The sequence below is a fragment of the Cupressus sempervirens genome, chromosome 10, assembly GCF_028749045.1.
Source record: "Cupressus sempervirens isolate cs-2001-9-10 chromosome 10, ASM2874904v1, whole genome shotgun sequence".
Lineage (NCBI taxonomy): Eukaryota > Viridiplantae > Streptophyta > Pinopsida > Cupressales > Cupressaceae > Cupressus > Cupressus sempervirens.
The window spans coordinates 816,431,303-816,454,162 of record NC_143127.1 but is presented as its reverse complement, the minus strand read 5'-3'; positions in this window follow the sequence as shown (position 1 = coordinate 816,454,162).

Sequence of the window (22,860 nt, the reverse complement as noted above, 5' to 3'; positions counted from 1 at the left end):
GTAGTAGAGCCTCCAAAGTGTAAACATTTACTAGATGTACCTCTCAAATATATGAGAATCCATTTAATTGCATTCCAATGCTCAATTCCTAGATGACTCATACACCTGTTAACAACTCCCACTGCATGTGCAATATCTAGCCTAGTACATACCATATCATACATCAAGCTTCCTACAACTGAAGTATAAGGTACCTTGGACATCTTATCCTCCTCCTCTTGTGCGTTGGGACACATCTCCTTAGTCAACTTCAAATGATCAAGTAAAGGTGTGCTAATAGCTTTAGCATTCTCCATAGAAAAATGTTGCAACACCTTTGCAATATAATCAGCCTAAGATAATTTCAATTTCCTGCTCTTCCTATCTTTGCAAATCTTCATACCAAGGATTTGTTTTGCTACCCCAAATCCTTCATAAAAAATGCAAGTGCTAACTGGCATTTCAGCCCCTTAATATGATCCATGTTAGACCCAACTATAAGCTATCATCAACATATAAACATATAATAATGTAGTAGTTATCATCCAATCTCTTAAAATAAACACAATGATCTAAATGATACCTACTATATCCATGCTCATGCATAAACCTGTCAAATTTCAGATACCATTATCGAGGTGCTTGCTTCAAGCCATATAAACTTTTCTTCAATCTGTACACTAAGTTCTCCTTACCTTTGACCTCAAATCCCTCTAGCTGAGACATATATATCTCTTCATCCAAGTCACCATGAAGGAAGGTTATTTTAACATCAAGTTGCTTCAAATGCAAATCTTTAGTAGCCACATACTTAAAACAGTGCGAATAGAAGTCATTTTAACAACATGAGAAAATATCTCATCAAAATCAATGCCTTTTTTCTGTACAAATCCTTTTACAACTAACTTGGCTTTAAATATTTTCTTACCTCTATCCTCTTCTTTTAACCCGTAAACCCACTTATTCTATAAAGCATTTTTTACCTGCAGGTAACTTACATAAATCCCATGTCTTATTTTTCAACAAAGAGCCCATTTCTTTTTTCATTGCAAACTCCCACTAAATCTTAGTATCCACCTACACAACTTCATTATAACATTCAAGTTCACCAACATCAGTAAGTAAAATAGAATACAAGGAAGGAGAAAATATTTTTGGAGGTCTACTTATCCTTGTCGACCGTCTAACATTCACTAGGGTGTGTGGTATTTGTTGTTGCAGTTGTTGCAGATCACGAGGAGTTGCTGGAACATTAGCTTTTGGAGTATCATCCAACACTACATAATCATCTTCTTCCTTTTCATTCTACTACAATAGATCTATGTACAACACTTACTCATTGAATATGACATCCCTACTTCTTACAATTTTATGATTTGCAAAATCCCAAAGCCTATAACCAAATTCATTAATGCCATATCCAACAAATACACATTTATTTGACTTAGCTTCCAGCTTGGTTTTATTTTCAAAATTTATATGAGCAAATGCTTCACAACCGAAAGTTTTGAGAAAAGAATAACTCACCTCCTTACCAGTCCATGCTTCCTCTGGAATACTATAGCACAAAGGAGTGCAGGGACCTCTATTAATCAAATATACAATAGTATTGATAGCCTCCACCCACATGTTTAAGGGCAACCCTGCATGCAACCTCATGCTTCTTGCATGCTTATTATAGCCTTGTTCATGCATTTAACCACTCCATTTTCCTGTGGAATCCTTGAACTAGTTTTCTTGTGTATGAATACCATTAGTGGAGCAATAATCTTCAAATTCATGACTGCAATACTCACCACCATTATCAAATCAAAGACATTTTAATTTCTTTCTAGTCTCATTTTCAACTAAGCATTTTCATTTCTTAAAAGTTTGAAATACATTATATTTCTATCTAAGGAAATAAACTCATACTATACTAGTTACATCATCAATAAATTTAACATAATAATGAGAGCCACCAAGGGAAGATACTTGAGTTGGTCCCCATATATCTGTATGCATAAGCTCTAATTTCTCACTTTTATTTTCCTTTCTAGTCTTCACAAAACACACTCTCTTTTGTTTTCCATACACACAACTTTCATAGAAATCTATATTAACACATTTCAAACTTGGTAAAACTTTCTTTGAATGAAGTACTTTCATATCTTTCTCACTCGTGTGCCCAAGTTTGTTGTGCCACAATGTTATATCAAAATCTACAATAGCTATTTGTTCTCCCTACTCAATTGCAACAACTGTTCCTAAACATTCATTTTTCTATGAAACAATTAAATTAGAAGGAACAATATGACCTATACAAAGATATAAGGTGCCTACTTTCACACATTTTGCTACTACAAGGGAACCTTTTGAAACATTCCAATTTTTATCATTAAAAGTAACTACACAACTCTCATCACTGAGTTGCCCTGCTAAAATTAAATTTCTACTCAACCTTGGAACATGTTTTACCTCATGTAGTAGCCAATAATTCCCATTCTACAACTTAATCTTAACTTTTCCCTTTCCAACAATCTAACAGGGTTCAGTATCCCCCAAATAAACAAGCCCAAAATTCTCTTAGACATAATCAATGAAATAACCTCTATGACATGTAGCATGAAATGAAGCACTAGAATCTAAAACCCATGAATCATCAACACTTTCTAAAGACAAAATTAAATCATCCTCTTCAAATTTGTTACTTACCACATTTTCCTCCTTGTTCCCTTATGGTTTATCTCCTTCATTACTCTTTCAAGTCCAACAATCTTTCTTCTTATGCCCTATTTTACCACAGTACCAGAAATCTCTGGGTCCTTTGGATTAAGACCTCTTCCCCTTTGACTTTCCTCTTGATTTCCCATGACTTTTGGAATTATTTCCTCTCTCAGTCATCCTACCTCTACTTTGTGCATTCAAAGCACTTCCTAATGTAGATCCACTTCAAGATTTCCTATGAGTTTCCTCACTAAAAATAACATCGATAACATAATTATATTTTAGGGTATTAGATTCAGAAATAGAATTATTCACAACCATTACCAAGCCATTCTAGCTTTCAGGCAAAGAACACAAAATCAAAAGAGCCCTAATTTCTTCATAAAAATTAATACCCACAGAAGATAACTGACTAGAAATAGTATTAAACTCATTTAAATGATCTGCGACGGACCACCTTTTTCTATTTCCATATTAAATAAATGCTTATGAGAAATACCTTATTTGAAGTGGAGGGCTTTTCATACAATTTCACTAGGATTTATGTCAACTCTTTTGTCATCTTCACTTTTGTAATATTAAATGCCACCGATGGTGTCAGGTATAATCGAATGCTTCCAAGAGCCTTTGTGTCTAGAAGATCCCAGTCGTCATTTGTCATAGATTCCTAATTCTTAGTTTTTCCTCCCAACGACTTCCATAAATCCTTCTAATAGAGATAGTCCTCCATTTGCATCTTCCATAACTAAAAGTTTTGCTCATTAAACTTGTCAGCCCTCAGCTTACCCTCGTCTGCCATTACTCCCACTCAATAGTGAGGCTCTCATTCAATCGCGAGACCTTCCTACAAAGGATCGCTAAAAAAATGACAGCCTGGCTAAAAAAATTATGACCAACCTGGCTCTGATACCACTTGTTAGGATTAAACCTCAGATAGAACTAATAGTGACATGCAAATATAACCAATATCAGAAAATAATAGATCGCACATAAGAGAACACAAGACACCAAGATTTAACATGATTCACTCAAACCCTGGGATACATTCACCAACAATAAGTCCAATATTAAAATGATCCAGTGATTACAACTTGATTACAATTCATAATATCTTATAGCTCAATACTACCTTAAGAACCAATTATGAAAATCCCTAATCTTAAGCCTTTTTATACCAGTTTTTTGTTGCTTATAAAATTAGGGCTAGAATAATAGAAAAATAGTAGTTGATGTCTTTTACAATATAAGGTCATTGTTGGCTTTGGGGGTGCACCTAGGGTGCTGCCCCAGGACCCCTCAGGGGTGCTGCCCCTTCACCCCATCTTGGGCAGACCCCCATAGAAATAATATGGGGAGAAAAATGGGCCAAATGAACTTTTGAGTCTAATTAGGCTCCACATCACAATATTAACAAGGTTATATTTAACAAGTGTTTTGTGACCTTGAACTGGGTTGGCTCCTAATAGAGCTCATTTTGGAAGAGTGAAAGATTGGTGATACATTGCTAGTGGTTTTTCCTGAATTGGGTATCTATGTTAAATCCTAGTGTCAAACTTGTGTGGATGTTATTTGTGACAACTTAATGTTAATGTTTACATTTTGCAAGTCTATTATATTTAGGATAGTGGACTGCTAGTTTATGTTACTAAAAGTTTACTATAGAGGCTGAGCTAATGGATGTTAAGATCTAAAGTTGTTTAAGTCTTTGTTTGTTCAATTGGTACATCTGGACCTTGGATAATTGATTCACCCTGCCCCCCCAGTTATTCTAAACATTCTAACAATGGGATAGGACTAATATTTTAAATAATGGAGTAAAAGAGGATCTAAACTATATAGCCTCCACTTTTGTACCCATGACCAAGGGATGAATATTTATGAACATTCTCTTCTAGCTCTTCGATAGATCTATAAACAACAACGTGGAAACATTAAAAAAAAAATTATCGTAAGTCCTAATGCATCTTTTATAAATTATATATGTTTGTTTAATTTTTTTAGCATATCTATAAATTACTTGTTTAATAAGATATATCTACATAAGAAAAGTTAGTATTTTGTTGATTTTGATTTGAGCTAACCTAGTCTTGAAATGTGAATAATATTTTTAAAATAATTTTAAAAATCCCTTTCTCTATGAAAAATTCAACTCTACTATTGGAATACTTTAAAAAAACTTAGGGTGGGGGGGGTGAATTAGTTATCCAAGGTCCAAATGTACAAATAAAAATTGTCAGTACTTAACAAATTTGTATCCATAAAACCATATCATGCATGCATCCATTAGAACCTCTAATACCTTAACTTAGTACGTCACTGTCTTATGTCAACATAAATTTGCACAAATGTAAGCATAAAATACCATAAACTCATTCACACAATTTGACACAAGGATTTTACGTGGGAATTTGGAAAAAACCACCAATAACATGCTACCAATTTTCATTCTTATGAAGCGATGCCTTGTTAACTTGGCCAACTCTATTAAAGGTTACAATACACATTGTTAAATGTGACTTGGTTAAAGGATTTCAATCACCCTATTAGGATTGAGCCTTGTTAGAGGACTTTAGTGTTGAAGTTGATGAAAGATCAATCCCAAAATTCCCAAGAATCACCTGCATGCACACACTTGTCATAGAAGAGATAAGCAAAAAACTATGGAGGCTAGAATTGCCAGATCCATAGATGAGACATTCTTGATGAGCAAAAAGAGAAATTGCTATGATCAAAAGTGAACTAATAAATTACAATGAGAGATCGTCCTCATAAAGGAGATCAAAATCTTAACATGTAAAACCTAGGTTGCATGATAATAATTAATAATTATATGCTTAAAGTTTAGGTTAAGTAAACTAGAGATAATAAGTGACTCAATAATTAAATCAAAATAATTTAATTAATAAGGCAATATCTTATTACTCTAATAGCCCCCCCCCCCCCCCCCCTTAAGATAAACTTGGAGAGTAGCTAAAAACCTAGAAACTACTGCTAAAAGCATATTTGGGTCCCGACAACAAGGCATGATGAGGTACCCAAGCACAACCAAATCTTTGTAAGGAGCAGAAATAGAGAAAACCACATGGAAAAAACCCTACTCTAAAAAAAGATGGAAATAAAATGTTCTAGAAGATAGGAACAAAAGGATGATCATTAAGAAAAATATTGAAGCATGAAGTTGCAAACACTACCAAACTGTTGATATGAAGAACCTCCACTATATAGAACATGACCAAGTAGAGAAGACTAGAACCTCCACTATATAGAACATGACCAAGTAGAGAAGACTAGAACCTCCACTGTATAGAACATGACCAAGTAGAGAAGACTAAGTTTGAAGAGCTGATTAATTAAAGATGGAAGGTATCTTTATGGCCTCTAAAAAAAGGAATGAAAGAATGTCTATATGGTAAATGATCCTGTAGACGCTTAAAATTGTCTCTAAAGACTATTGATTTATTTAATATTTCCCGTGACATTGTAATTAATTATTAATTAATTAAATATTGCTCACATTCTTCTACTTATTTGATTAAATTATTTTTAATTAAATGAGTTCATTCTCCTAACTATTTAAATTTAATTTAAATACTTCCATCCCTAATGTGTTAAATTTTTTTAATACATGATCCTCCATAAACTTCCATCCCTAATGTGTTAAATTTATTTAATACATGATCTTCCATAAATCCCCTTGTTAAATAAATCCTATTTATTTAATTCCTCCGTCTCCATTAATTTCTCTAAACCTATGATTAAATTGAATCCTATTTAATTTAATCATAATCCTATCTTAAAACCTAGTCTACAACCATCACTCTCATCCTTCTAAGACTACCCACTACTTAATCCCACCTTATTATCCTAAATCCCTTTCTAAACACCTTTTAGCCCCTAAGTGTTTTTTCACACATGTGTGAGAAGCTCTTGATCCAATAAACCTTCCACTTCATTTATGCCTCTTACATCTCTTACACATTTGTCCCCCACTCCTTCCCCCAAGGTTGCTCACACATGTGTGAGCACACCTTGAGCCTCTCAACCATTAAAGACTTTTTTTGGCTTCTGCATGGCTTGTCCTATAGCCCATGTGCCTCCCTTGTGGCACCTATGTGGATGCCACATGGATGCCACCTCACCAAGCCCTCCCTCAAGCCTATAAATAGAGGCCTTGTCTCAAGCATTGTCATCTCCCATTATTGCATTGTTATCATGCCATTTTGAGTTTTGAGTTTTCATGTTAGAGCTTTCATTGTAGTTTGAGTTTTCATAGAGATTTCTAGGTGAATACTAACCATTTGATAGCCAGTTTAGCTTTCATTTTTTTGCATTGTTAGTCTAGCTATTCATGCATTTGTATCTCCATTCATTTACATTTCTAGTGTAGCTTGCATATCTAGTTAGTTTCTTTGTTGCATTTCATATTTTCACCATTGAATGCTTTCAAGTATGGCTTTCTCCATAGAAATTTTTTGAAGTGTTCTTCATCTCATGTAGCTTAGGATCATATTGCATCCTCGCTCACATTTGCACATTCACTCAAGAGATTCATCATTTTCTTGTGTTTGGGAGAGCACACCAAACATACCCCTCATCTTAACACACCAACAAGGCCTCTCATGGGTGCCCTTGTTGAGCTGTAGAGGTGGATTGAGGGCTTGACTTGTTGGCTGCTTTGGGTTGTAAAACCCAAGCAAGCATTAGTTTAGTTTTCCTTTATTTTGATGAGTTCTTGTTAGATGTATTTGAACTAATTTTTGCTTGTTTATTCATGCTCTCAATAGGTCATTTCTTCTAGCACACAAATCCATCTCACTGAAATGCATAGGTATCCAACCACTGCAATCGCCTAGTACATAAGATCAAATATTGAATACATAGCTCACTCCATCAAACCAAGAAAGTAATAGAACCAACATAATCCCCCCCATAAAGCTAATAGGTAAGACATGAACACTGAAACTAAATGCAATATCTCCTATAGAAAGAAAAACCAAGAACATCAAGAGCACAAAGGAAGTAGAAACACCTATAATATCATGTATCATCGACACATCATGAGGTTAATATCATGGAAGAAACACTCACTCGACAAAAGAAGATGGCGAATAGGGCCAACATGAAACCCCCCAAGGCATTTTATAATGTAGTGTAAGTACAATAGAACACAAAGATGTACAAGATCCTATAAATTAATAAAGTAACGATTTATCTCAATGTATTTGCAAAAATACTACAAAAGGATGTCAACAAAGATCAAAAGAGACATAAGGTTGATACAATAGATAGTATAACCCATGAAAAATCATCTAAAGCCACAAAAATTGATCCCCAGACCTAAAACAACTAAGATATCCATCAGAATGTAGAAAAGTAAAAAACTAAATGAGATTTGCATGGAGCATAATCTAGAATATTTTATTTCCATCTCTTTTTAGAGTAGGGTTTTTCCCATGTGGTTTTCTCTATTTCTCCTCTTTATAGAGATTTGGTTGTACTTGGATACCTCATCATGCCTTGTTGTTGGGACCCAAATTTGCTTTTAGTACTAGTTTCTAGGTTTTTAGCTACTCCCTAAGTTTATCTTAAGGGGGGGTGTTAGAGTAACAAGATATTGCTTTATTAATTAAATCATTTTGATTTTATTATTAAGTCACTTATTATCTCTAATTTACTTAAGCTAAACTTTAGGCATATAATAATTAATTATTATCATGCAACCTAGGTTTTACCTGTTAGGGTTTTAATCTCCTTTATAAGGATGATCTTTCTTTGTAATTTATTCATTCACTTTTGATCATAGAAATTTCTCTTTTTGCTCATCAAGAATGTCTCATCTATGGATTTGGCAATTCCAACCTCCATAGCTTTTTGCTTATCTTCTATGATAGGGGTTTGCATGCAGGTGATTATTGGGAGTTGCGGGGTTGATGTTTCATCAACTTCAACATGGTATCAGAGCTCCAAATCTTCATGCCCTTGTTCTATTTATGAGAAGTTTGGCTTCGCTTTCAAATCTATGCAGGCACGTTTCCAAAGGTGATGATTTTATGATTTTTGGCACATTTCCCAAGGTGGTGATTTTCATATTTTTGACACACATTGAGATTTTTTATTTCAAAAATTGAGATTTTTGGCACGTTTACTGAGGTAGAAATTTTTTGACTTTTGGCACACCAATCAAGATTTTTTGAAAATCGTATAAATTGGCACATTTCTCAAGGCCACAATTTTGTGATTTTTTATATGAAAATTGAGATTTCTGCTCATGCAATTATTGGGTGCATAATTTGATATTTTTTGGGTACACAACTTGAGTTAGTTTTGGTATGGAACTGACACGCTTCTTGAGGCAATTTCTAGTGCTGGTAGGCCCACTTTTGGAGATATTATGGCATAGATCCCAAGGTAGCAATTTTTTTTTACTTTTTCAGTGCTTTTTTTGGACCTACATGTAGTTTGTTGGCCATAACTTGCTCATCCAGACTCCATTTTTTGGAAATGAGATATCAGCAAAAAGTTGATTCCAAGCCCATTGTTATGGTGCAGTTTATTTAGATTTTTGATGTTGTTTGGTGGCCTATTTTGACTATCAAATTTAGATGTTCTATTTTGCACTTTAAGAAACATATTTTGGGAGATTTTATTTTCCAGATTATGTTCTAGGAAAATCTCATTTAGTTTTTTACTTTTCTACATTTTGATGGATATCTTGGTTGTTTTAGGTCTGGAGATCAATTTTGTGATTTTAGATGATTTTTCGTGGATTGTACTATCTATTGTATCAACCTTATGCCTCTTTTGATCTTTTTTGACATCCTTTTGTAGTATTTTTGCAAATGCATTGAGATAAAGTGTCACTATATTAATTTCTAAGATCTTGTACATCTTTGTGCTTTGTTGTATTGACACTACATTATAAAATGCCTTGGGGGGTTTCATGTTGGCCCTATTCACCATCTTCCTTTGTCAAGTGAGTGTTTCTTCCACGAATAATAAAATCAAAATGATTTAATTAATAAGGCAATATCTTGTTACTCTAACACCCCCCCTTAAGATAAACTTAGGGAGTGGCTAAAAACCTAGAAACTACTACTAAAAGCAAATTTGGGTCCTGACAATAAGGAATGATGAGGTATCCAAGCGCAACCAAGTCTTTATAAAGAGGTGAAATAGAGAAAACCACATGGGAAAAACCCTAATCTAAAAAGAAATGGAAATAAAATGTTCCAGAAGATATGAACAAAAGGATGATCATGAAGAACACCACTAAAGCATGAAGTTGCAAACATTGTCAAACTGTTGATTTGAAAAACCTCTACTGTATAGAACATGACCAAGTAGAGAAGACTAAGTCTTAAGAGCTGATCAATCAAAGATGGAAGGTATCTTTATGGCCTACAAAAAAAGGAATGAAAGAATTTTTATATGATAAATGATCCATCTCACTGAAATGCATAGTTAACTAGCCATTACAATCGCCTAGTACATAGGATCAAATAATCAATACATAATTCATTCCCTAACATAATCCTCCCCATAATGTTGATAGGTAAGACATGAACATTGAAACTAAATGCAATATCTCCTACAGAAAGAAGAACCAAGAACATCAAGAGCACAAAAGAAGTACAAATACCTATAATGACACATTAAGAGGTTAATGCCATAGAAGAAACACTCACTTGACAAAGGAAGATGGAAAATATGGCCAACATGAGACCCCCCAAGGAAATTTATAATGTAGTGCGAGTACAACAAAACACAAAGATGTGCAATATCTCAGAAATGAATAGAGTGACACTTTATCTTAATGTGTTTGCAAAAATACTACAAAAGGATGTCAGCAAAAATTAGTAGAGACATAAAGTTGATACAATAGATAGTACAACCCATGAAAAATCATATAAAACCACAAAAATCAATCCTCAGACTTGAAACAACCAAGATATCCATCATAATGCAGAAAAGAAAAAAACTAAATGGGATTTGCCTAGAGCATAATCTATAAAATAGAATGTCTCAAAATATGTCTCTTAGAGTGCAAAATAGAAATTCTAACTTTGATAGCCAAAATTGGCCACCAAAAAAAATCAAATATCCAAATAAATTATATTATCATGATGGGCTCGGAATCAGCTTTTCGACACTTCTTTTAGATAGAAAAAAGGAGACAATCTATGCAAAGTGCGATGTGTCTGGCAATATTGATCCTGGGGATCAGGTTATTGTTAAGAATTTGAACCTGAGTGATAACTGGCAAGGATGTGCTCCCAGTAAAAGACCAAGTCATGGTAAGCAGCAGGTGCATCGGGATGGGAGGTGGTCTCCTCCCCCAACTGGTTTCTTGAAGATCAATACTGATGGGTCCTCTCGTGGGAACCTAGGTCATGCTGGTATTGGGGTTATTGGTAGGAATAATGATGGTGGTGCGATTTTTCTCCTCTCTATTTATAAGGGTCAACAATCTAATAATCTGATGGAGGCCCTAGCTATTAAAGTTGCTATTGAGCATGGATGTTCATTAGGGTGGCGAAAGATCATCTGTGAGTCTGACTCTCAGATTATGGTGGATATGCTGAATAACCAAAGGTTGGAAGATGTAAGCTGGCAACTTGCCTCCCTGGCTAGACAAATTCTTGGTATATGTAGTTCGTTGGAATTGGTCTCCTTTCGTCATATCCCTCGCGAATGGAACAAAGTAGCGGATTGTCTTGTAAAGTGGGCTTCAGAGAATGGGGAAGGATGGGTTATTAATGGTAGGGATGAGTTACCTTCTGAGTATTGTGAGATCATTGATCAGATGTTACTAGAGGATGGGAATATGTAATACCTATTTGGGCTTTGGCCTTTGCCCTGTAACTTTGCTTTGAGTGAATAAATTTTTACCCCTCTTTTTCCAAAAAAAAGATAGAAAAAAGGAGTCTGGATGAGCAAATTATGGCCAAAAAACTATATGTAGGTCCAAAAAAAGCACTAGAAAAGCAAAACAAATCACTGCCTCAGGATCTGTGCTAGAATGCCTTGAAAAGTGAGCTTACCAATATAAGAAATTGCCTCAGGAAGCATATCAGTTCCCTACCAAAACTAACTCAAGTTGCGTGCCCAAAAAATGTCAATTTATGCAACCAAAAATCTTGATTTTCATGTAAAAAATACAAAATCATGGCCTCAGAAAATGTGCCAATATACACAATTTTTTAAAAAATTATTTACGTGCCAAAATTTAGAAAATTGCCACCTCAAGAAACATGCCAAAAATCTCAATTCATATGTCAAAAATATGAAAATCAGCACCTCAAGAAATATGCCAAAAATTAGAAAATCATCATCTTTGTACACATGCCCAATCTGGGAGCAAATTTTTTGGCCTCAGATTCTGATTGTTTCCAAATTCAACAAAATTTATATTAAAATAGGGGTTTTTGGGTGCTTTGAGCTCAACGGTGATGTCCATTTGAGCTCAAAGTGCACCAAAAATCAGTGACCCCCCAAATCCAATACAAAAAAACTCTAAAAAATGAAACCTTCTGAACAAAAAACACAGATCTAAAAGCCAAGCAAAACTTCTCATAAACAAAATAGGGGCATGAAGATCTAGAGCTCTGATACCATGTTGAAGTTGATGAAAGATCAACCCCACAACTCCCAAGAATCACCTACATGTAAACACCTATTACAGAAGAGAAAAGCGAAAAGCCAAAAGACTGGAATTGTTAGATCCATAGATGAGACATTCTTGATAAGCAAAAAGAGAAATTGCTATAATCAAAAGTGAATCAATAAATTACAAAGAGAGATCATCCTTATAAATGAGATCAAAACCCTATCAAGTAAAACCTAGGTTGCATGATAATAATTATTAAATTAATTAATTATTATATGCCTAAATTTTAGCTTAAGTAAACTAGAGATAATAAATGACTTAATAATTAAATCAAAATGATTTTTTTTGTAAAAAAGAGGGGTAAACTCTTTGACCTGGAGCTATGAACCAGTGAGGCCACAAATGGGGGACCTCATCCCCATGAGATTTGAACCTTGATGGCAAGGATAATAGTACAACAACTTAACCATCACAACATGCCACTATTGGCAAAAGAGGGGTAAATGCTTTGACCTGGAGCTATGAACCAGTAAGGCCACAAACGGGGGACCTCATCCCCATTAGATTTGAACCTTGATGGCAAGGATAACAATTCAACAACTTAATCATCACAACATGCCACTATTGGCAATCAAAATGATTTAATTAATAAGGCAATATCTTATTACTCTAACATTTGGAAAATTCCATTAGAATGCCACTTGATTAAAGGATTTACAAATGACCGTTAGGTCAACCTTAATCCAAAAGATTTATCTAGACTGATATAGTTATTAGAAAGTAATAGTAGGACTTGATCTAATAATAAACATAGCTCACTTGCAAATTACTTATCTTTGGTTCAGTCCTCCATTTTGCTAGGCATTCATACTCTTCATCTCTGACAACTTTTTCACCCTTCAAGCATTCATCCTTTTAAGCCTTCTTGCTTTCTATGCCAATTGCATACTCTTTTATTCGGCCACCATATAAAGCAATACCCTAGACTTCTTGTCTTCCTTAGGTTCTCACAGATCACAATTGTTGCTTCTAGCCTTCTATCTCTATAAATTAGAGAATTTAGGTATTTTATCGCTTAACCACAATCGTCCACTATAGGGTTAGGTTAGATTCAATAAATCTACCCACTTTTCCATTTTAGTCCCTTCTAGAAACTTCTTCTACAATCCTCTTTGAATTCACCTTAAATGGTTTATCTTGAATTTTGTGCCACCAACTCATCATAAAAATCTTCCACATGCTTCACATAATTCAAGAAATCAACTTTGTCAGCTTAGATTCATCGAATCTTTAATTAAACTCTTTTTACTATCACTCGACATCCACACTATTCATTCATCAATAATAGTCTTCTAATGCTCAACCAACACTGGGTTGGTTGGCTTCAACTAAGTCTTCCTTGCTCGGTCACCACCGTTATTTACCTGATGCTCGACACTTGCTATATTTTTTATGCTCAGAACATACTAAATTTTCCTTAGTCTAAGTTAAGTTTGCTTAGCTTATACTATTTGCTCGGCAAGGCTTGGCAGACACTTTTTATGAAAACTCTTCTTCTAGGCTTAGCTTAAGTAACCATTTACTTTAGCCTCAAGTAGATCAACAATACATTATTGGAAATAATCAACACTAGTTAGGTTATTGAGAGGGGAGGGGTGAATCAGTAACCTCAAAACTTTTGAACAGATTAGCACTTAATAACATAATTCATTCACCATTAATTGATCTACTCTACTGCATGCATGAGAAACTGAAAGATAAACATTCATGGCACATGAACACAATATTTGGTGACCCAAAAACCTTCCAAATAGAAAGTAAAACTGGGGTGGGGATGATACCCATAAAACTTCAATACTGCAGTATAAAGTTGGCCTGTTAAAGCTTACAATGATCACTTCTAATAATCTTCTCTATTAGGAACAATTAGGACTACTAGGTCCACCTTGTTAGAGGTTTTACAAACATACAATGAAGTATGCACTTGGTTAAGAGATTTAAAGAAAAGACTGTTAAGTCTACCCTGTTAAAGGATTTGAAGCTGATTCATCTATTATGATGAAACAATAGATCTGACTTACAAGTTAATTTCTGATTTAGATCCTTAAAGTGTTGATCACCTCGTTGTGATAGATAAAACTTGACTGCTCCTGATTTGACCTTGCTGTATACCTTTCTCTACTACTAATTCACATTCGCATTCACTCTTCTCAAAACATTACTTCATCATACACAATTGAGTATGAAATAATACATTACATATATACCAACCCAATTCTCATAATTACAAGGTCAACTAAAACACAAGGTAACACCAATATTACTGAGTCAGCCCAAATGTAGAAACTTGGGCTTTGAAAGCTGACTAGGTGAACTTCTAATACTTGGCGTCCACTGCATTACTTGGCACCATCATGCATTTGGTAGAAGTAGAGGCTCATTCCATGCTAATCACTCAATGTACCTTCGAACTCGGTGTACATTGGAGACTCGGTAGATATAGTGTCACATGGTAGAAACTTAATACCATGTTTGCCTTACTTGCACTCGATAAACACTACTCATCCCATCACTCGGTTAACACTGGCTTCACATCAAGGAACTAATGACTCGGTAGACACTATGAAACACAGTAACCACTGACTACTCGATAAGAACTGAACTGCTCAGTCTAAACTACTAGACTTTGCACTATCTGAATTCACTTGGTAACCATTGGAATGCTCGGTATGAACTATGAAACTTGGTAACCATTGAATTGCTTGGCAAACACTGGAGACTAAATGATGAACTTGGTAACCATACAAAATCTAAATAAGTGTTGTCACCAATAACAAACATGACTTAATACCAACAATCTCCCCCTTTGGCATTAGTGACAAAAACACTTATTAGCCAAAACTTATGTATAGTGTCATGTTGATTTTGATTTTTTTATTTTTCAAAATTTGTCTTTGTAACTTTGTTGTATATACATTTGCACATATCTTCCCTATACAATGTACATATCATATCAGGCATAATATCATACTGAGTGTATAGACAAATATTTCTTCTTCTTAATTTCTCCCTCTTTATTATTATGCACAAGTCTCTCCCCCTTTTATTCTGTACATATGTCTCTCCCCCTTTTTGACAATAATGCCAAACATTTATACACAACATACTTATACAGAGACACTAAAATGTGAGAGAAACTCGTAATGTACCTTAAGAATAAGAGCTAATGTCTTATCTCCGTTTTCTTGCAAAATTCTACAAGTTTGAAGTGAAACTTGGACTACTACTGAGAATTCAATCATATGATCTACAATTGAAAAATTGTTATCATGGATCAACGTTTTTGAATAGGTAATATGCTTCTGCATTGCATCCATGATAGGAAGGATCATTTTCTGGATGCCTCTAAGTGTAGACCTAATCCTTGCTTCCTCTCTCAACAACTCTTCTTGCATGTCTAATAGGAATCTGACCCTCGTGTGATGTGTTGAGCTTGAGTTGGGGTCAAGCTACAACTTTTGAGCACTGGCCTTTAAATCCTCATCTATCTTATTCAATTTTCATTTTATTTTCTTTGTATACTTGGTAACATCACATAGCTTAGCAAAAAGAGATGTTACATTTGTGAAAGAATTTTCAAGATTTGTCAAAATTGAGGAGAGCTCTACTTGATAAATAGCAATATGCTGAGCAATGTGCTCAAGCACTTTATTGTCAAACTTTTTCTCTACTTTTTCTATCAACTTATCTTGGCCAGTAGAATCTTCATTGAATTTATTTACTGCCTCTTCTAACTGTAACAAAATGTGTTGAGATGAATCAACATCAACACCTATAGCCTCTATCAAGATATTCTTAGCACTCTCAATGATTCTAAATTCTCTATCACGTTCTTCTCTAAGCTGCTTCTGTTTTGCTTTCTATTCAAGAAGCTGGCTAACCAATCTCATTTTCTCTACTATAGCATTATCAAAGTCTAGCTTTAGAATTTCAATTTCCTTGTCCAAATCTATATCTTCATCAATTTATTTTCCACTAATTAGAAGTCTAAGTGGTGCCTTTGGTTCAATTTATGACATTATTGCTTTGGACTTAGAAATAGAAACAATGGTAGAAACAATAGGGCTTGCAGTGAAAACTTGAATGATGCCTATTGATGGAATGCTAACTAGAGCACTAAAAGAATCCAAAATTGATGTACTACCCAAGATTGATGTAATTACAGGATGAATGTCGACATAAGTATTTACAATGGGAGCACTTACTGGAATATGAAAAATTGAAGTAGACAAAATTGTAGAATTGGATGTTGCACTTACTGTTGATGTCCCTAACTCAGGAGTTGAAGAAGAGGGTTGCAACTCGATGGATGAAGTGGTAGACATTTCCATTAAAGATACTTGGAGCTAGGAGGGAGCAAAGAGTAATTGGGCAGATGATGTATCTATTATGGTCACAATCACACTTGCTGAAGTTGTCTCCATGCTTGATGATACTGTAGTTTTTGGTGGAGAGTGAGGAAGGGAGGCAATGAATTTTGTAGCTATCCTAACTATATCATATTCTTCTTCTTCTTGCTTGTCTTCCTCCTCAGCTTCATCCTCTTTTCCTTCTTCATCATCCTTCATCAATTCCTAATAACCTTCAACATCTATAGTGACACAAGGAGTATTGTCTTCTTCATTATCCTCATCCCTGTCACTATCATCATCATCATTGATTTCCACTGGATTCTCACTTGGCTTGTGCATATGATAAACATTCTTCCACATGGATGTAGTATCCTTGACTACATGCTCAATATCCTTTATCAAAATTAAACAAGTATGAAATTTGATTGTCATCTTATCTTCATTCTTCTTCATTGCTTCCTTTACCTCTACATTGGTAAGACTTGGTAGCAACTGTCTCAAAGATTGTTCATATATGTCCTTTGTAGTTTGTATAGTTGATTCCCATCTAGGCTTTAATCTTGCTAATAATTCATTAGAAATTTGAGGGGCAATTTGATCAGGGGAATATTTCCATTTTCCCATCTTTTTCAGCACTAGCTCCTCAATCTACATCCCCTCTGCATCTATTCTAGTTTCATACTTCAATGCTTTAAAATTTGATATACTAGTACCTTCTTCCAATTGCTTCATTTTTTCTTGGAAGGTGAGAGGGGGCTTACTAAATACAATTTCACTACCTCCTTTCTTCTTAGATCTTTTGGTAAACATAGCTGTAGAGGCCTTGGGTGGCTTGGTGATAATCACCTTGCCTTTCTTTCTTACAGGCTCTTCTTCTTTTTCTGATTCTTCTTCTTCATTCTCAAAATCTTCATCTTCACCTTTTCCCTTAGTAAGCATGAGAGGGGCATTTGTTGTTTTTAGTTTGGATATCCTCCTCTTACCTTTATTTACCACCCATGGGAGCTTGATCTCAAGCTCTATTTTGGCCTTTGCTTCATTATAAGTTCCAAAGATAGGTTCCTTTGGATCTACAAGCTCATTCACTAGGGCTTCAATTATCTCCTTTGTTTCATCAATATTAACCTCATAAGGAAGAGGTTTCACCCATACTATTCTAGGCCTTACTACCTGGATGTACACTTTGTCACAATCAACCATGAAACATACATCATCCTTATAATCTTCAACCAATTTTGATGGAATATGGAACCTGTTGTTCATCTTTTCCATAAATACTTCAAAATAGTTGTCCATTATGCTATCAAAATTCTCACCCATTTATATAATAAACTCATTAATTTGGTACAAAACTGGAGTGTCCTTTCTCCATACCACTGTTCCTTTGGAGGGGAAAAACTTTTGAACATAAAAGAACAAACAAGTCAAGAAAGAACCTAATTTACATGGGTTATTCTTGGAAGTTATGATGCTTTCCATGTTCTTATTCAACTGTTTCAACATTAAATCTGCTAAGTCATATTCCAAATTCTTCTTCGCAACCTTATATGCTAGGTCCACAGCCTCACACGACACACTATTCAATCTACTAGAGTTGTATATTTTATGTGTAATAATGTGAATGCTAAACTTGAGTTCCACATCAGATACATTGCTAATTTTTAGTTCCCTGTCATCCCACTCGGCTAGAGTTTTCTTTTAAAGCTCATCCTGACCTAGGGTTTTTGTAACATTGACCTTATTGAGCATGGGGAGACTAGTAATTATATGAATCATCTTCTTCATAATCAAAATTGGCTACTTTAACCACAACTGACCATTATGTACTCGGCTCAAGATATACCTAATCCATTTTATCTAAAAGTTTCTTGGCAGGTGCGGAATATGGATTAAGCCTTTCTCCTCTAGATGTTTATGCTCGAGCTTAAGAGTTCCATCCACACACAATTCACCTAGGGCACTATCCATTTCTATGGTTCCAATTTCTTGAACAACACATTTGAAATGAGTTCAGATATCGTTGATAAGAAGTACTTTTGGTGGAATTTGCGACTGAGCTCCATTGGGGTCAAGTGATTCTACAATCATGGGTACTAGTTTGAAATTTAGAGCCTTCCATTCAATGCCTCATACCAACATCTCTGATCCTTTCTTCGCCTTGCTTTTGTTGTTGGTGGATGCCATGATCACTTGGTAGACTAAGAAAATTCCTTGAAAAACTTCGCTACAAATTACGTTCACAATCATTGGATTGCTCTGCAAATCACTTTGCTTTGGATATACTGAATTTGCAATGAAAATGAAGTTGAATTCCTCCCTTTTGATGAAAATTTTCCATTAATGCTCGATACGATGAGAGTCATGATGACATAGTGCTTGACAGGTTGTCATCCACTATCTATGTAGATTGCTCGGTAGAACCTTATAACTTGGCAACCAAACAAAACTTTGTTACTCTTGACCTTGCTCGGTATGATCCAACCTTACTCAGTAAATACTGATGCTAAACTTTTGTGATCCCTCTGTATATACTGATTTGGATCTTTTCTTCCTTCCATTGGAATTGTTTAAGATGTGACTTGTAAATATAGTTCCATTCCTTAAGTACTTAATTTGAAATGGAGTCACCCACTTCATGAGTGACATGACCATCATCTCTTGAACTGGCTTGCTCTATAGATTTGGGAACCCTTTGCTGTCTCATCTGCTTCCTGATGTTATCGATTTTTTTTTTCTTTTCATCTTTAACTCTACCTATATTCATGCAATTCTTAGCTATATGACCAAGTTCAGTACATGTGTAACATCTTATTGTAGTATCCTTTCTTCTCAAGTGACGCCTTGCATAGTTTATGCCAATGTGTCCATATTCTCCACAGTAATGACATCTACACCAAGTATTGTAGTCCCAACCAAATATTGCCTTTACAAGTTGTTTAGCTAGATTGAATGGTTTAGATATGCATTCAAATGCCCTGTGACCTTGTTTCTTGCATTTGTGACATTTGCCTTCAAACTTTGGTTTTTCCTTGCATTCATTAGCTTTGTGACCATGCTGACTGCAATTGTAGCATTTTCCATTGAATTTTGCCTTTTCATTACTCCAACATTTATTTGATGTATGACCTATCTTAACATAGTAGTGGCAAGTAGGTATTTGATTCCTTTGAGCACCTTGTTTGGAAGATTCACCTTCTTCTTTGTATCCAAGTCCTGCTTTGCCCTTTTGCCTATAAAGATTCTGCTCATTTTGCCGATTCAATTGGTGCATGTCTACTTGGGATTTCATTATTCTTTCATTGAGTTGCTTCTCAGAATTCAGATCAACTTTCAACCTTTCATTGATTTGCCTTTCAGTGCTTAAATCATTCCTTTACCTTTCATTTTCAGATCTCAGACTCATGATTTGTAAGGAAACTTGGCAATAAAGAATATAACTATTTCCACATAACCCATAATAGATCTGAAATAAATACAGAATTACAATCCACATGCAAGAGAATAGACAACATACCCACAAAATTGTGACACAAGATATACCTTGGGAAACCCTCATTGAGGGAAAAACCCAACCTCCAAAAGCATCCATCACCATGTATTATTCAGCAAAAAATACCATTGCAATACAACCATGGAAGTCTTCATGGCCATAGCCACAACCGAGAAAACTATGTGAACAAGCATGAATCCACACATCCCATGCCATGCTTTCAACCTTCACAAATGCTCCATTGGCTAACCTGTCAAGCCTTGTCCCGCTCGACTCTTGCCTTTCTCATTGTTACTCTCCTTGTCACTTTTACTCTCCAACAACTACCCTTGTGGTTGCTTATACAATAGCAAGTCCCACAAAACCACTAAGTGGTATTATATAAACCATACCTAACCCACTGACCCCACATTTAATATTGGGCATTTAATTCTTTTCCCCAATATTAAATAATTACATAAAATATTATCACAATGTTACAATACAACTCAATCTTTACATGTTGCACGTCCATCTAGATACAACATTACATATTAAAATAAAATAATAAAATATAACAATATTATGCAATGTGTGCAACACTCATTATCTCAACAATCTCCCACTTGTTTTATACATTGCATAGGGTCAATCCGTAGCCACATAAATGAACAAGGGAACAATCCCTCCTAGCACATCCACCATCATGGATCAAACTACACCAAGTGCTCCATCTTGGTACCCGCAAAAAAATCAAAGTATCCAACATCTCAAACATGAGTGATCTCACCTCCTATTATGCCACTGCCATTGGACATACATAGAAGCCATCTAAAGAGAAAGCCACCCAACATGTCGCATTAGAAGATCATAAAATCCTATACCAACTAAAATTCCAGCACAAAAAAACTGATCCAAAGGTAATCACATGTATCTATAGTTGTCAAAATATCCATAGATGAAATAGCACCTAGAGCAAGTGCCAAACTCATCCAACTATCCATACCTCAAAGGTATAACAAGTGAATCTCATATCATTGACATATCCAATCTATAACCTGCAATCATAAGCCTCAAGAGCAATACCTACCACATATATACCAAGAAGCTCCCACTGTAAAAGATAATGTCAAATCTATAACCAATCCATTCACAACATCTCAAATAAGTGAATCCATGTAGTATCAAGGACATCTGCAATACATAAATTGATATCTAGCAAGAACAAGTCTCCAATAGCCTCCCAAATTCTCCACAACCAACAAAGGAAAGAGATAAAATAATAACCATGTCATCTCTCATATGACATACATGAACACAAACTAGTGATCACAATCTCTAACCAATCTTAAATCCAATGTAACCAAAACTAAACATCCAAGAAGATAACCAAGACTAGAGAAACCATGCAAATCATAACTTGTATCATGTCCTTCTACACACACCTCTAGATGTAAACTGTGCAAGTATGATCTCCTCCATAAAACCCCAACAAGAAGCCTCAACAACACCCAAACCATACCATATAACTATTCATGGGTGTAAGCCACTCACAAGAAGATCAAACTCATAAAACCATTCCTAATCCAAGGAATATGCCCAATATAAAACCATCTCCCAAACTCAACTAGCATAACAACATATGCGCATGGAGATAACCAATGCTAAACCATCTCTCAAATGAACCCTCCAAAACTAACTCATGTACCAAGCTCAAGATCCATATCCATGAAAGACAAGCATAATGCAACTGAGGAAAAAAATAATGGGCTATACCTCTCAAGTAGCAAACCACCGAGTAGACCAAGAGTGGGGAATGAGAATGCTCATCAAGATACCCAAGTCTCCAACCAAGACTCATGTAAGAACAATCTCCTCTCAAGTCCATATTAGGTGACTGCCCCTTGGGCTTCTTGCTGAAACCATCAACCGTCCCAACAAATACTTCTCTAATTCAAGAGAAATCAACATCACCACCGTCTCTAAGTATCCATGAGCACCTATAATCAATCAATCCATGCCAACTTCAAATGCAACATAGCAATATCATGAAGTATCCAGCTTATGATCAGTGTAGTCAATACCAAGAAACTAAACCAAGATCAATATCAAAGTTCCAACCATGGCCTCAGGAACATAAACATGACAACATGATCTAACCCATCTCAAACAAAGAGATAACATGCTCCACATGAACATACTATAACATGTCACAACTCTAAATGCATATCAAGAGTATACCATGACATAATAATGAAACCATCCTCATACTAAGGATAACATGCCAAATAAAAGCATAAATCGTACCTTTACCAAGAACCCCATAAGTCCTCAAGATGCAACCATCTCCATACACCATGAAGAAAACCATCTCCATATACCATGAAGATAACCAAGAACAGTTCTTAAGATCTAACCATCTTCACACACCATGAAGATAACCAAGTGTACCATGCAAATGTCAAAGACGCTTTTGCAGCAATAGGATCTAAGACAAACCTCCAACATCTACAAACACTCAATAAATATATCAATGCCAACAACTCCCACTCAACTGTGGTACCAAGTCACCGATGGCATTATAAAATCCATCTCCTACATGAAGATCCAAACCAAACCAGGAACTAATCCAGCACTGTCACCCCATCACTATCACAAGCTCTCACTAAACCATGTATCCAAGCTAT